Genomic DNA, 17,500 nt, shown 5'->3' with positions numbered 1-17,500 from the left:
CACTACCTTTCTGGAAATGCAGACCTCAGAGGGGAACCCACAGTTTCAGCTCACAATCACAAGTTTGTCCTGTTATAAAGGAATGAAACAGATCTTTTTTATAAACACATAACTATGACAATAGGAAAACAAGAGGGCTTATAAAACAGGTGTGGATATGCTGGAGTGGTTGGTCTATGCACATTATTCTTGGAGCAGCAGAAAATGATTGCTTACATATGCCGGGTACTCCACTGTACTCTGTTGTCATTAGCAGGCATTGCCTGGGGACCACTGATGTGATCATGCTTTACTAAATGATGAAACATACAAGTCACTTGACCCTGTACACAAATCTAGTCTGTTAAATGAATAACTACCCAGTTGCAATTAATACTGGCACCATAACAAATCTATCAACATCGAACATTATTAAAAGAATAAACATATCATAAGTAGACTTAAGCCAAGAAGTGTGTGCACCCAAGAAGTCTTTACTATCTCTACTGTTTCTTTTCTGCCTTTAGAATTGTTGTAAATACATGGCAGAGAGACCCCTCAATAATCCCCTAAGGTAACACTATATATACTCATCCCAAAAGCAGTGGCTGGTATAACCTGTCTTCATCAGATATTATAAAAAAAATTGTTTCATAGTTAGTAGGGTCAGAAGGGACCTGAACAGATCATCAAGTCCAACCCCCTGCCATGGCAGGAAAGAGTATTGGGATCAAATGACTCCAGCAAGGTGTTCATCTAGCCTCCTCTTAAAGACCCCCAGGGTAGGAGCCAGCACCATCTCTAACTTTTCAGACCCAAAAATGAAGTGTTCTACTCCCTTTTTAGGCACAACTGCCCACTGAACTCAGTCAGGCTTCAGATATCCATCTGCAATGAACTTGGCCCCATTGGTTTCCAATATTTACAAATAAGTAACTGGAAGATCATGCTAAAGGCAATGAGATCCTTGATTTTTAGCTTCACTGGAATATGAGTCTGGGCTTTACTTCAGGTCATTTATGAACACTTCAGGATTAATTGCCTTTGGCTCAGAAAATGTCTCTGATGTTGGCACTACCATTTTTGCCCTTCTCCCGAGACATTTCTGAAATGGTAATCCTAACAGACCTAAATATGACTGCTAAGAATGCATTCTCTTGAATCAGCTAGGGATTTTTAAAATCAGGGTTGGTCGCTTGTTAGTTTGTTTGAAAGTTTTGTGGTATTTGTAATGACTTTGTTGTTAATTCATTTAACTGCAGAGTAAAAGGTTGTTGCGATATGTCTGTGTTGATATATCAAAGAGAAATGTCAAAAAGAGCAACTTGTAATCTGTGAGCCATTATCTGTTATTAAATCATGTGCAAACTCACAGAGCGAAAATGGTGATTAGCAATATATTAGTGCATTGCTCCTCAATGCGCTGTGGAACAGCTGGAAAAAAAAAATGGTTAGTCTACTATTGAGAGGATGCTTCTTAGTTCAAGGATACCTACATCAATCTTGGACCACTTGTGGTCAGTAACCTCACATGGTTCCAGTGGTTCTTTTGCCTGAATTTGATTCTAGTGTGCATTGCAGATGTCATGCTTGTCTTGGATGGCATTTGTGCCTGGCCTGATTAAGACACCCCAGCACTTTTCTTACACTTTTCAGTACCCAGATGGGCTCAGCCTTTGTGGATGATGCTTAGCATTTCTGATCTCATACTGACATTGTATTATAGCACAATGTCCTTTATGTAGAATCTCATCATTTGCAGCAATTTCATCTACCTAGTCCCCATAAGTTTTTATGCTTGGCAATGTCTTGACATATCCTTTGGTCATCCATGTAGAATTGCTTTCTCCAAACTGTTGTCAACTTGGGTCATTTTGTGTTACTTGTTTGAACTTGTCAAATTTCATTTCAGACATGGGTAGTACTTGACTCATATTTACTTCAAACTCCTCTTCCTGCAGTTCATTGCTTTCATTATTTATAGGTGTTCTTGAAAGCATATCTGCTAAGCTCCTTACTGGGCCTGTATTTCACATTTAATGAGTACTTTTGCAATTTCATTACATTTTTCTGAAGTCCAGGTGGCTCATTGCACAATGGTTTCTGTGCTATGGCTTCCGGTGCTTTATGGTTGCTTTCTACCTTGATTGAATTCCGCCCATAAACATATTCATGAAAACACTCGTGACCCAAAACAATTGCCAGTATTTCTCTTTCAATCTGAGCATACTTTTTGTTGTGTTTCAGTCAGTGCCTGAAAAACATGTACAACTAGAAGGGCATCTAGCTGCCAACCCATCTGAGATCTTAGGCTTTTTCTGAACTTTAGAGTATTTCAGAGCTGGTGTTTCTCTGACAACTTTTCTTAACTCCTCAAACCATTTTTTCTGGTCAGAGATCCAATGGCACCAAGGACCATTTTGAAGGTAGTGTGTAATTGATGAATTAGAGATCAGTTTACTTAAATATATAAACGTTTTTGAAGCAGGCTCATTTTTGTCTTGTGTTTGTACAGTGCCCATTGCCTGCACATGACTGGGACTCCTCAACACTGTTGCAATACAAGTTTAAACAACAGAATTAACATTGTCATTGTGAAGCCTGCTTGCTTGGGCTGTTTCTGTTCACATCAAAGTACCCAACTTTTGCTGCATCTGTTTAAGTCCTTTTGTCACAAAGTATGCATTTTATGTTACTAGTCTCATTCAGTCTGATCTGACTTTCTGTTTTTTTGTCATGATGAAGAACTTAGACAGTTTCATGTTGTATCATTGATCACATTCACCCAAATCAGCATTATCACCAACAATTATTTCCACCCCATTCAACCCTCAAAGATCTGGGACATCGTTCTTTGGCAGTGAGGGCGTCTTAAACGGAAGCTGATCATTATCTACTCAAAGAGAAGTTGACAGACCTGTATTTTTGCTATTATCTGAAACCTTGTCTTGGACCCCAAGCTGAAAATGCCCTTGATTTTTGATGTCTAAGCAGGAATGTTTTACAGCTTTGAATTGAGGATTTCTGTCAAAATTTTTAGACTTACACAAATACTTATTGTACTTGGTTTTATTATGGTGATCCTTCCATTGGTTTCTATCTAAACTCAACAGCAGCTAATTTTATTATTCATTCAAGGACAACTGTTTTCTTACTGTTAAGTGCCACTAATGCCTTATATATTTTTAGTGATCTATAGCAATGGGGCATAAAATGTGATTATGTCATCCCAATCTGAAACCTCAACAAATTACTCCAGGTAATATTTTTAATAAATTCTTCAGATAATTTATGCATCCATTTAATCATCCCTTTTTCCCAACTGTATTACCACTACCACCCAGCTGCATGGCCAATGGCCTCATCTGCCCATCTTTCCTAAATGCTGTTCTTCCATGGATCACAGTATTCTTGAATGACTTTCTTTAGCAGACTGTAGTTTGTCTCCAGGTTTCCAAGTCATGCTGCTCAACCTTTTCAGGTTGGTGCATACATATCTGAAGTAAGGAAAATATATTCAACTGCCTTACATTTACTACAGCACTAGAGGGAAAAAAGTGTATCTTTGCTATCAATGACCAGATGTCTAATGAATTTATACCTGTGTTTTGAGAGTTGAACAGGGTGAGCTTGAAGGGAAGGGGTCTAGGGAATGGAGTAATGGGATTTTCTTTCCATTAGATTGTAATGCAGTTTTCAATGCTGAGTACCCTCTCTGGCCTCCTTGGAGGTCATGAACCCTTACTTGAGAATCACTGCTCTTCTGACACTAGTTTAAAGGTGACCAGGACTGGCAGGAGAGGGAACTTCATTTCCCAACCTTGTCACTTGACATGGTTTAGGATTGCCAAAAGCAAGATGCTTCAGTCATGTGAGAGGGATTCATATACCTTAACTCTAGTAGACCCTGTTATAAAAAATGATGTAACTGCTCATGCACAAGAGCCACATGCAGAGGTGACTTTCCATATGACGATGGCACCATTTATTCATAAAAGAAAAGAGCAGCCACTTCTGCGGTAATGTCTCTCCCTATACCAGTCTCCGGAGAGAGCGTTCTAGGTGGTCAGAGAGCAATGCCTAGGGGCAGGAGATGTCAGGCAGAAGAAAAGTGCTAGCAGCTTGGAAATGCTGTTGCTCAGTTTAGAGACCTAGCAAAGTGACATGGGCCTTGTGACTTGGGCTGATGAATGATCTTCCTGGCCCCCTGAGTAGTTCAGAGTCAAGAGCCAGGCAACACAGGCAACATTTGTGTTGTTGTCCCAAACTCTACTCCCTTCCTGATGCTTATTGACAGGATTAAAAAAATAAGACAGGAAAAGGTCAAGGGCTTGGGTGGTCAGGGCAGCCAGAACACAACAGGTAACCAGGGCCGGTGAGCAGAAACGATCATGCTATTCATAGGGAATGTGGGTTAGAAAGTCAGAGCAAGGCCAGGCTGGGTCTCTATGGCAAGTTGGGCCTGTGTCCTGGAAATGCAAAACTTGGCTTAGACAGAGAGGTCTGTTCCACAACCTGGATGAATTTCCTTCTGTTTGGGTTCATAGCAAGGATTAAACAGGTCCCATATTTACTTTTCCCTGTGGGTTTAGGGAAGAAAGCAACCCTTCCTAGGTCTCCCAGTCTAAATCCACAGCATTCTTCAGCTACAAGCTCCTTCTAAGAGAAACACGGCAGCTGGAACAAAGGTTAAGTAATTCCAGTGGAAGGTTTGCCCAACTGGCAGCTTATACCTCCAAAAAGAAGACTTTACCAAATAACAAAACCAGCAAACATTAACAAAAAAGGAAAAAAATATCCTCAAGCCCATAACACTGGCCTTTTAAATAACTTGGAAATTTTTGATATTTGGGAGTGACCAGTTCAGTGCTTTGCTAAGTATCTTTCTAAGCCACCTCTTGTCAGAAGAAGAGAATAAATGAAAAAGAGAGAAAGAGAGAGAGAGAGAGGAGAGAGAGAGAAAGGCCTTCGCATAGCTTAAGCCTTTGTGCGGTGCATTCAGACTGATTTGTACCCTTTGTAGTCTTAATTATTTGTGAGAGCGGGATAACAGGAGTACTGAGCTCACCCATTATTTCCTGCATAAAAAAAGGCACACAGAAGCCGCTGATCGTTTTTGAATTAGCAAACATGATACTAAAAAAAAAAAAAGAGGAGGGGGGGAGGGAGAGAGGGAGCATAAAAAAAATTCATTAATACCATCAGGGATTAGGAGGCTGATTAAAGTGTAGCTGTTAGCGTATGCAAATGAGCGATAGGCATTTATCGGAGCCTGTGCAAGCTGTCTCAGAGCTGTAAAGCCCACGTATGTTTTTCAGCTGATTAAAACAGTTTTAAGTTCTGGAGGATTTTTTTTTTTTTTTTGGAGGGAATAAAAAAAAAATTGAAAAAAAAAAGCCACCATCATCTATCCTTTTCCTTTTGGCTAAATTCCTCTAAGTGCACTCCAACCATTTCCACTTGAATGCACTCGCTCTCTCTCTCCTCTCTTTTGAGAGCAGTGAGAGTTCAGGAAAGAAATGAATGCAAACTGAGCATGGGGTTTTAGCCTGATTTTGTTTTAGCCTCCCTATGAACTTCCCGAGTGAGACAATGCAGTGGCCTAGTCAAAGCTGAATGTGAAGCCAGCTCCGAAACGTAGGCACACTGCTGCGCTGCCCGGGCTGGGAGCACCGCAGGAGACTTGGTTCCAGGGGAGAAGGAATGGCCACATGGCTGCTAAGTAGCAACCCCTTGTTTTGGCTTTTCTTAACAGGGTCTGTGGGCTGTGAAGGAGTCAAGTTTTGAGCCCTTTGGCTATCGGAAAGGATGAAATGATAGCTGTCACCTTGCAGGTTTGGAAGAAGGCAGGGAAAAGTAAAGGAAACAGGTTTCTAGATTCGAGTTCCCTGTTGCTCTGCTCCACTTCAGTATCATCATTGTTACCCAGATAACACAGCCCACCTCAGCTCTCCACAAAACCCACTCCCATTTAGAAAGCTGATACGGAAAAGGCACAATTAATATTTTACTGCCCTGAGTTTGGGGTGGGTACATTATTCATGCATAGCATTTAATATATACTGGAATCACAATAGAACAAAAAATACTATAGATGAGGCTGAAGAAGTCTGATGTAATTGCAGTGTACTTCTTTCATAGCCTATGTCCTGTGCTTGGTAGTCACCACATTTTTAATAAGTGACTACTTGTTCTGGTGCCTTAATCTATGCATACCTCATTTGAGAGACCTTCAAAGGACCTTGCAGAAAGGGCTGAGCATCAACCCTTTAAAATATTTTGGGCACCCAAAAAACAAGTGACACTGACAATTCTTCATCACTTTTGGAAATGTAGTTCATCGTAAGTCTAACTGAAGTGGACTCTCAGGGAGAAGAAAATAGTCTTGAATGCATTTTTCAAACCTTTAGAATGAGTAGAAATAGTTTCTCCAGGTGTAATAATATCATGATTTGAATGTCTAAACAGATATGGTGGTGTAAGAGTGATATTGTAGCCACGATGGTCCAGAAATTATGTGAGAAACAAAGACTTTTTATGTTGATATCTCTTATTGGACCAACTATGTAGTTGGGATAAAGTTAGACAAGCTTTCAAATGCAAGGCAAATGCAAGGCCCTGACAAAGAATGCCTTTCATTTGAAAGCTTGTCTTAACTTACCCCAACTACATAGTTGGTCCAATAAAAGATACCACCATCAGAAGGCCCTGCCTCTTGCATAGATATATATGTAATTTTTTGGAGGGAAATTTCATGTTTTGGGGGAATTAAGGAAATATGTCTCTGGTAGGAGGAGTTTGAAGAGTGCCATATGCTTGAAGAAATCTTGCTAGAAGAAATTCTGGGAATGCTATTTTGGAGTAGGGTTAAATGCAGACAAAGCGGTCGAAAGTAGCGTAGACCACCTTCTGTTTGTGCACTGTTGACAAACCTGGTAGTGTTGACAATTGTGAGCTTTCCACAGGAAGAAATGCCATTTGGATCACCAAAAGTATCTATGGCAGCTTGGAGGCATACCTTGCTTGTTTGACTTCTTTCTGGATGCCTTGAACTTTTGACAACAAACACATTCAGTGTGACCGTTGCACTCCCAGTGATGACATCTGGCACCATGAAAATGGCATATGTCACATCTGTGGCTTCCACCACAGCTATAGTAGCTTCCTAGGGATGGATAATTAATTTTCTTGTAAGCTGATGACAACTGCTTTGGAGAATGCTTTTTGGATTGTATTTGATGAGTCTCAGTTGATGACATTTTTTTTGCAGACAAGGCTTGGGTATCTTTTGAATAGAAAGATGCAGCCTCATGAGCAAATGAATCCTCTTGAGTTCTGGCAAATGCTGAATTTTCCTTTGTGAGGTGTGTGTGCTGTAGGGTTTCATCTCGAACCCTAAATGAGTTGATCCTTCATTAGAAACTCAAGACTGGTACCAAACCTAGAGTCCTCAGACAAAAGACACAACTTGTCTATGTAGGCTGCAGTACCTTCATCTGACAGCTGCTTGCATTGGTTAAAATGGAACCATCTCACTCTTTCACATGGAGTTGATGCACAGTAATTTTTTAGTACCATGAAGAATTTTTCACTGGACTTGTCCCAGGGTCTGGCTGGGGATAAGAGTGAGCCAAAAGGAGGGGCAGTAGCTAAGCACCATGGCAGGGAATAGGTAATGCTCGGTACATAACAGCAATTATTTAAAGATGCAGGTGAAGCGATCCAAAGTACATGACTGATACAATGGATAACATGGCTCGAGAATTTTTCACATGCATCTGCAATTTATCACATATGTAGGGTATATCTCTACATAGCCTATACTAGAGCACTACTCAGCAGGACAGTTATAGCTAACAGTCTGCCAACATTTTCATTCTAACCTGATATCAGTATTTAAAGTGTTTATAACAGCTGTAAAAATTTGTTCAGCTCTGAAACTTGGCAAACAAGGTCCCTGCCCAACAGCAATTTTTTTATTGTTGCATACTTGGAAATAAATCAGCTTGGCCATTTATATTTTAAAAGATTACTTCTTTTCAGGCCGAGTCTCTCATTTCTCAGGCTGGCAAAGGCAGCCAGTGCTGCGGGGGAGAATGTATTCAGTCTAGAAGGAGGCTTTGCATCACTCATTGAACAGTGACCCTCCAGATAATTACAGAACTGCTTTGACTGACTCTCAGTGGCTCCACATCCAGTCTCTGCTCTTCAGAAGGCTGGTTAGGACAATATAAGGTCTCCAGAATTCATTACTGATCCATCCAGGGGTGGAAAGAAACATTGGAGCAAGGTGGAAAATGACCCATATTAATGCAAAGAACCACCCAAGAAGCTATTTGTAACTAATCCTCTAATAGTGATGGTGAATTCAGGATCTTATGGCAAGGTTTGCAAGCTTTTGGGCACAAATGCCTATGGAAGGTTTTGATGCAAAGAACAACTTTTCCAAATATTTAGTCGCTCTAATAAAATATATCACACCTACCCAAAGAATGTTGTCTGTGAACTGTGCCACTGAACTTTTGTAACCAATCAAAAAGTCCTGCAGTCAAAAATCCCTTAGATTCAACATATAGGGGATACTTTACTGAACTGTACATAGTGCCTGAACAGCTTAGCCCTGAACAGCTTAGCTCTACACAGGAGGAAGAGCAGGAAGCCTACATATGGCTAGATGTCAAGCCTCAAGGATCTTTTCAAGACATTCAGAAATTCAGTCTTAGACTTACTCATACACTCCTACATTTCCAAAAGTGAGAAACTCACTGGGCCAGATTCTTGTGGGGTTTTCAAGATAGCCCCATTACCTTCTGCATGCTATGTCTATTTATACCATTTGAGGATATATTTTTAGGCCACAGATTTTTAGACTTGATTTTCCACAGGAAGCAGTTCCCGTGTTTCATTATGCTCACAAGGAAGAAGTTACTGCTTACTTCAAAATTAATTTTTTCTAACTAATATGAAGCCACTGGATCTTGAGATGCCCATGTCTGCTAGGTTTCTTCTCTTTGTGGAGGTACTTCTAGACCATGATTACCTCATCACTTTCTCTTTATAACAGGGGCAGACAGTTATTTCTGGCTAAGGGCTTCTTACTGAGTTTAGGCAAGCTGTTGAGGGCTGCATTGGTAGCCCTGCCCCTTTACAAGTGCCCCACCCCCTAGCCGCCATTTTGCAATTGGAAGTCCCACCCTCTAAGGGTGTGCCCTTCCCTTGCCCCTGGAAATACTCCTTCCAGCAAGGAGTTTTGCCACCTCAGAACCAGAAAAATGCCAAAAACCAGAATACCATATTCTAAAGATCAAACATCTACAACATTCATTAATTTGATTTCAAAAAATATTTTTGTCCTGATTTATAGGTGTTTGCGTAGTGTGCATAGAGGTGATTGAACAATAGCTTAAAATGAAGTCTTACCCTTGTATATTGTGGGGGGAGAGTAGGAGGCATGGAAGGGTGGGTACAGGTTTGTGACAGTGTGTGGGTCTGGGGGCCTGCGTGTATGGCAGTGGCAGGGGGCGTGGTGCACGTGTATGGTGAGGTGGGCATGTAGGACTCACCCTATGAACACACACACATACACACACTCTCCCTCCCTCACTGCACATGCGTGCACCCCCCCCACGCACACACAGAGTCTCTCCCTCCATCATTGCTCTCTCTGTCTCTCTCTCTCCTTCCCTCATTGCAGGGAAGCATGTGAGCATGCACGCACATGTATGTGCACACACACAGATGGACACACATGCACACACACATGCGTGCACACACACACATGCACATACACCCTCTCGCTTTTGGCCCTGGGATACTGGTGTGGGCCCCATGCTCCCACAGTCCGGTGATGCAGCCAGGGGTCCCGTGGTGCTGGAGTGGCCGGCTGGCATTCAGGGAAGCAGTGAAAGCTGTGGCAGGCAGGCAGAGGCTTCTGGTTGAGGGGGGCGGGGTGTGGGAGATGGCTAGGAGTGGGGTGGGGCCAGGTTGGCCTTACTACTGAGTCCTGCTGGGTCCTATTGCCTTTGTATCCTGTCATCTCTGACAGGCAGCCAGGAGCAGATAAATATAAATTTTCTGAATTTTTTAGGGGCCCCTCAGGCCAGATAGAATGGCCTGGGGCCTGTGGGCCATATTTTGCCTGCCCCTGCTTTGTAAGTTAATTAGATCAATCTTCTGGACTCACTTGCTGTAATGAATAAATTAACGACTAGATTCACTGAAGACTGGATTTGTACAAGTCTTTCGAAGGAATTAAGTAGGAAATGACCCTCATGAAAGTCAGCTGCTGTACTGGAAGTGTGACAAGTAGCAAACGTAGCATCACATTTAAAAAATACATTAGAAAGGATTCCAGAAATTGTCATTCAGTAAATGTGGGGGAGTCTGGATATAGGGCAATGATTTCGGATGCTGTTATTGTTTGAGAAGAGTCCACTCAGATGTTGAATCTATGGAGTTTTCCTGCACTGAGATCTCTTCAGTTAGGATGCAGATAGACCAGTATGCTAAGTGCTCAAAGACTGCCTTGCATCATTAGGTGAAGCGATGGAAGAGATCTTTGCATGAATGCCATACACTAATATGTACTCACATCAGTGTTCTGATATCCTTTGACGATAAAGCTTGTAAGTTACCCAAGCTCATGCTTGACTTGGTAATGTCAACTAACATGTTGACTTATGAAACACAAAGTGTTGAGGGACAAGTTTTGCCTCTTGACCCTTGATTCAATGAAGGCTTTAGAGATCCTGAAGGCCAGCTCTGGAGTTATAGCAATAGAACAGCTCAACCCTATTAGGCAGATCATCAGTTGTTATAAATGGCCCTGGATCCTCATAGCAAAGGAAGACAATTTAGGAACAACTACTGGCCTTTCAGGATATTCCTTCTGTCTAGGGCATGGTGAGTGCTATGGAAAGGACAAAAATGTTCTCTTCCTCTTCCTCTTCATCACAGTCACAGTCTTCCAAAACTCTTCTTGCCACAGAACTTTGGGCTCAGCATGACATTACAGTCACTCAATCTTCTCTCTTATTTCATGTACCACAAGTTGTCTGGTTATAATGTGGTTGTATGGAAATGAAACTTGAGGAGAAGGTAAATAGCAGTAGCCATAGAGATATCTGAGGATGTGTCATCTTTATAAGATCCTACCTCTACCTTAGGCCTCTCTGGAAGCTCACTTAACCTATATATATCTATATCTATCTAGCTATATCTTTCTCTCTTTATATAGATAGATAGATGTGAGAGATCTTTAGATGAAAAGTTATGTATAGGAGCAGGCACTTAAGCAGATACGTTTACATCTAGGAGTCAGGCTCCTTTGCTGTTCTGTAGCTTCTAAACACCAAATACAGAAGCCAGGCATCAGGTTAACAAGTGCGTTAAATATGAAAATGGGGAATAGCAAAACGTTCTGCTTCAACAGTTTTGGAATTCCAAAGAAGTTGGTTTTGGTCTTGCAGACTTTTATATAGACTTGTTTTGTTGGAATTTCTTCAATGAAGTACTATAATCAGGAAATACAATGCAAAATATCATCAAGGGTATCATTCCTGTTTATCCATATAAATGTGCTTACATATGTACTCATGTTGCAATTGCCTGTAAATGTCCTGAAAAACAGTACTATTTAGGCAAGTGAAAATGTGAGATTGTAATAACTGAATGTGTTTTTCCTACAGGTTTATATTTGCCTTTGTCCTTTTTCACAATCTTTTTGGTGCTTATATATGGCTGGCAAACTGTTATATATATTGATGTCTTGCAAAGCAACCAAAGTGATTACTGTTCAGTGGAATAGCTGGTAGAGGTCCCAGCAAGAGTGTTGAAGTATAATCACTATAAGTTATTTACAGTATAATTGATATGTTGTGTATGCTCTTAATCAGTCATGAGAGATGGGATTTTCAACATTGATTTGTGTTAGCTAAATTCTCCTTCTGTCAAATGGAGTTTTATCATTGACTTCAGTGGGAGAAAACTTAGGTCAATGCTAAGCACTTCTGAACATGCTGCTTGAAGTCCATGAAGGTACCCACCATTGTGTTTCTATAGTTCTTTGCTGCTGAAGGTTAATTGACAAGATCAGTGCAGTTAGAAAGCCGAAGTTATAACAGTGGGAAATCAGACCCATTTATCAGCCACAACTGTGCACGGCTGTTCTTCTCATTCAACGGTGAATGCTTATGAGTACAGATAGATGAGTCACCACACCAGTGATAGGGATGACTTTGGTTACTTAAAAGCCTGCTTGAATGACTCAATCATTTTTTCAGTGCTATAGACATGTAAGGAAGGAAAACAACTGGCAACCATTGAATAATTTCATAATTGTCATTGTAGAAAATATATCAGTTATTGATAGAAGTCATAAGGTGCTCTCCAAATCCATCAGCAGGTTAACATTTTGATTCCTTTGAACAATTAACATTATCACACTGAATTAAGTTTATGGTGAAGATACACTTAATCAGGAGGCTCTGATTATGTGTATTATTACTGTGCTGAACATAAGACAACATTTATAATGAAGAGTATTAAGCAGTAATATAACACTTATGGAAAAAACAAAATATACATAATTACCACATCATATTGTGTTTTCATTTTGCAGCTTTCACTCTTCATGATTCCTGGCATGGCTCTTTGGCAGGGATGGAGTGGGTTAGTGAATGAGCCATCAGTATGTCCTTTCCTGTCCTTGATGTGCCAAAGAACTGGATATAGTACTGGTTCAAATTTATTCTTGGTTCAATGTGCAGATGCATGTTTGTACTTCACAAATTACTTATCCTCACCAAATGAAGGACCAGCAAGTCTTTCTTGTGACCATATATAACAGTACTGAGAGGGGAGTACTCCACTGCTATGGAGTAGTGTCAGGATTATGGCAATTGAATGCACACTTCTTACTAGTATTATTACAGTAGGGTCCAAGGTCTTAGCTTCTCTAAGGTCTTAGCTTAGAGCTAGACCTTAGACCTAACTTAGACCTAGCTTAGACCTAGAGCTTCTCTAAGGTCTTAGCTTCTCTACTATGCAATAGTAGAAAAAACAGATCCTTTCCATATGAAGTCACTTTCTAAACAGACAAGGGAAATTATTTGTATCCAGTATCACAGAATGGACCAGTAGTAAAACTGCACAGGACCCAGCTCTCTGTAAAGCTGATACTGAGCCTACCCGGCTGGGTCCTACCACTGTTCCAATAGCATTTGATTCAATACCAAGCTGTTCTTTACTGTCCTCCAGACCAACACTAACTGACATCTGGATCAATCCCTACTCCTGTTACTTATTTAGCCCTATTTTTTTCCATCTTCAGTGTCACAGATGTTAAACGAGAAGTTTGTTCTGCCTTTTGGTGCTTGATTTTCTTCTTCCATACATCACTCTTAGAGTCATGCTATTGACTCCAGTTGGCAGATGCCTGCATTGCATTGCTGTAAGTTAAATGAACACCAGTGTAAGTAGTACAGCTTCGTGGCCACAGTCCTCAAAGGCATTGAGGTTCTTTATTCCCATTGATTTCAAGTTTGGAATTCAGCACCATTGAGGATGTTAGCCTATGATACCAACATTCATGATGGACAGACGGCTTGTGGTTTATATTTCCAGTACTTTGACTTCCTACTATTTCTCATCCCGTGTGGGAGTAACTATTGCTCAATCAGAGCTTTGTTTTAAAATAGGTCCAGGTGATATGTAGAAGGCTGCTAATATTAGGACTTTCATTGGAAGTTTTGTTTTTTTCACACTGGAGCAGACCAGGTCCCAGGAGCTCCTTACATGCGCAGAAGAGAAATCACAGAGAAGATTTGTTTCTGCAGAACTGAGCTGCATCACTATGGAGTACAGGAACACTTCCAGATTAAGTCCTGATTAGAAGAACCTATGGAGATCTGAAATTCTACAGAAATTGATCTTTGGTCAATGCAATATCAGTGGACATAATACTGAAACAGGAAATTTCATAAAAATCAACACTTTACATAGGAACATGCCAATCTTGACAGCATTTAGTTCTAAACTTTTTGTTTTTGATAAGTTTAAAATGTTCTGCATTGTCCCCTGAAAGACCTATCTTCTTACAGACAAAAGTTACCCATGTAGGAGATGTTTTCCATTGTGCAAATGTTGTTGACTATGGTCTTCATCCTGAAGCTTTGGTGGATCTCTTAAGAATCCTGGCAATTGAACATCTTGAAGATGGAGACTGAACTCCATGCTGTAAGGAAGTACGATCAAGTTCATTTTGAGGCATCAGCCAGCTTCCTGATTGCAAGAATGCAAACCAGGCACTTTCTTTACATTCCATTCAGTCTTTCAGGTCTGTAGACCTTTTTCAGGAGATCTCTATGTGGCATTGCTGCTGTAGGTGTCTGTGGCAAAAATGAGGAGGCATATAAAAGCATTCTTAGAAGGCTTTGCTATTCCCGTTTCTTTTGTGGGGCTGGCAATGGTAGTGAAGCCACCACTAATGTTACCGGTTATGTATTATTTGTATGACACTAATGCCTAGAGATTCCAATCCAAGATCAGAGACCAAATATGGTAGCTGTTGCTTGGGCACGAAATGATAGAGATATAGCCCTTGCCCGACCAACTCAGTGGACAAAAACTCCGTTACTCATTTTACAAAGGGAGAATTGAGTTGTGAAGTCACTTGTACAAAATCAAGCCAGTGGCAGAACCAAAGGTTGAACTTGGGACTTCCAGTCCTGTTTCTCCAGCAACAGAAAACCTTTTTTCATGTGCAATACTTGTTTTGGTTAATTATACTACAGATAGTTTAGCTCTAGTTGTGCTGTATGGCCTTTTTCAATTACATTGCAAAACCCTCTTTTCTTGCCACAGTTAGAATTGTATTTAGTCTGATGTCATGCTCCTTTGTGTTTTCTTGTTTTTTTTCTCTCTGACCAAGACATCTTCCTTGTGAACAGTGCCATGCTCTGTTCCTTCTAACATCCTACTACCTTTGCAGGGAACACTTCTGGTGCTCTAAAGATACCAAAAGGTTTTAATTATGATTAAGCCAAATCATTTCTACAATTTCCAACGGTAAATAAACAGCCTGTTTGGGATCATGGAGGTAATAGTTTGCATTTCAAATCTATTGATACAGTTACTTCTAACCTCTAATTTTTGCTTGTAATATTTTATGTGTTTAAATCAATTTTTTCTGCCATTGGACGTAGCCTTTCTTTTTCGTTTTACACTCAGTCATACAGCATTTGTTTTATCATATATTTGTGGTATTTCCTCATTTTCCTTACAATATGTTCTGAGGACACTTTCTTTTGTTAGACTAGGTTGTTGCAGTGCAATCTCTTTTGGGTTTGTAGAACTGGAGGGGTAATTTTCATTAGCATTTTTGCATCTTTTCTTACAAATGTGTTCTTGGGCTATTACTGGTACATTAATAATGAAAAAATCAGAGGGATACCAGAAGGTAACCATAAGAACCAGCACAGTCTATACCGACTGGCATGATATGTTAAAATCCAAGGATTGCTAAAATGGATCAGATCTATAGTTACTTTAGAGGTGTCTCCTTACTCCAGCAATGACCAACATCAGGAATTGCAAAGGAAGTTGAAAGAAACAACTCAAGAAGGCAGGTGTGGGTGAAGATGGACCTTAGGAAAGTCTCATTTTACTCCCTGGCCACATCTAAACCTGCACTTTAATGTGCATTAACTTACTTTATTTAATATGCATTGAAGTGTCACTAAAAATGTGCTATTTAGCTAATGCACATTAAATGTCACTAAAAAACATGTGGCATTTATACACATACTTTTCTGTTCTGCAACAAGCCACAGATCCGCTGCTTTGGAGCAGGCTCAATTATAGTTGTTAGGGGCTGGAAGGGACCTGACAGATCATTGGGTCCAGCCCCCCTGCACTCGGGCAGGAAAGACTGCTGGGGTCAGATGACCCCAGCAACATGCTTTTCAAGACTCTTTTTGAAGATCGCCAGGGTGGGTGACTGTACCACCTCTGGGGGAAGCCTATTCCAAACCCTCAGAACTCAACTTGTAAAGAAATTTTTCCTTACGTTTAGCCTGAAGCAATCTTCAATCAGTTTGTGTCCATTATTTCAAAATGGTTCGTATTGGACTGAAACGAGTCTAGTTTGTTGTCAGTGCTGACAGCTAAGCATTTTGAAACCTTACATTCATTTTTCTATAAAGTGACATGGACCTTTGGTCACCTGGGTCAAAGATGAAGTAGTAACCTAGGTATAGTCCTGCAAAGATTTACTGACGTGCATTGCTTTAGATGTGGTGAGCAGCTCCATTGACTTCAAAGCCTTGTTTCTTAGGCATGTACAAAAACAAGCCTTACCCCTCTACTGCTGATGTTAGTGTGAGTTTTCCATTGATTTGAATGAGTTGGCTTTGGTCCTTATCTTGCATTACTTACAAAGTATATACTGCTTGTAATGATAAAATGCAATTCATTCATACAACAACAGGATGAAGAGAATACAATGAAGAAAAAATAAAGTTTGATTTTTATCTTACAGTGTGGGTGCTTGTGTGCATGGGTGTAAAACAGTGGTGGTCAACCTCTGGCCTTCAGGCCCAAGAATGGTGTCATCTAGCCAGAGGGGCTTCCTACAGTTGTCTTAATTTCTGATCCCCTGCTGTCAAATTTCAGTTTCCAGAAGGAGCCTCATGGGTCAGATAACTTGACTCAGCACACTAGATTGGGCTGGTATGCAGCTGGAGCTAAGCACATGGGTTCAGGCCATGTGCATGGTTGGGCTGACATGCTGGATTGTACCTGTGGACCAACCGTATGCACCAGTTCCCTGCAGGATTTGGCCTGAGGGTAGATCCCACACTCCTTATCTGGCCCACAGGGCAGGAAGGTTGCACATTACTGGGGTAACACACACATGTTCCTATATGAATGAACACAAGGTTTCCACAGCATGTAGGCAAACAAGCCAACATGGCTTGTTTCAGTCAAATAAAACCCATTTGAATCTTCACTCCAGCCCTAAAGTGAATCTACACAGGCTCATAGATTTCATAGATATTAGGGCTGGAAGGGACCTTGGAAGATCTTTGAATCCAGCCCCCTGCCCCAGGGGCAGGAAGTCAGCAGGAGTCATAGGATCCCAGCAGGATAAACCTCCAAATTTCTCTTGAAGGCATTGAAAGTAGGTGCTTGAACCACCTCTGGTGGCAGGCTATTTCAGACCTTGGGAGCTCAGACAGTAAAGAAGTTCTTCCTTATGTCCAGCGTGAAACAGTCATGGAGGAGTTTGTGACCGTTCGATCTTGTCCTCCCACAGGACACTCTGGTGAACAGACATTCCCCCAGATCCTGGTGAACACCCCTTATAAACTTATAGGTGGCCACCAGATCACCCCTGAGCCTGTACTTTTCCAGACTGAAGAGTCCCGTGGCTCTCAGCCTGTCATCGTAAGGTCTGCTTTCCTGACCTCTGATCATGCGCGTGGCTCTCCTCTGGACTCTCTCAAGCTTCTCCACATCCTTT

Source organism: Crocodylus porosus, unplaced genomic scaffold, assembly GCF_001723895.1.
Source record: "Crocodylus porosus isolate Cpor-Errol unplaced genomic scaffold, CroPor_comp1, whole genome shotgun sequence".
Classification (NCBI taxonomy): domain Eukaryota; kingdom Metazoa; phylum Chordata; order Crocodylia; family Crocodylidae; genus Crocodylus; species Crocodylus porosus.
This window is presented reverse-complemented; position numbering follows the sequence as displayed.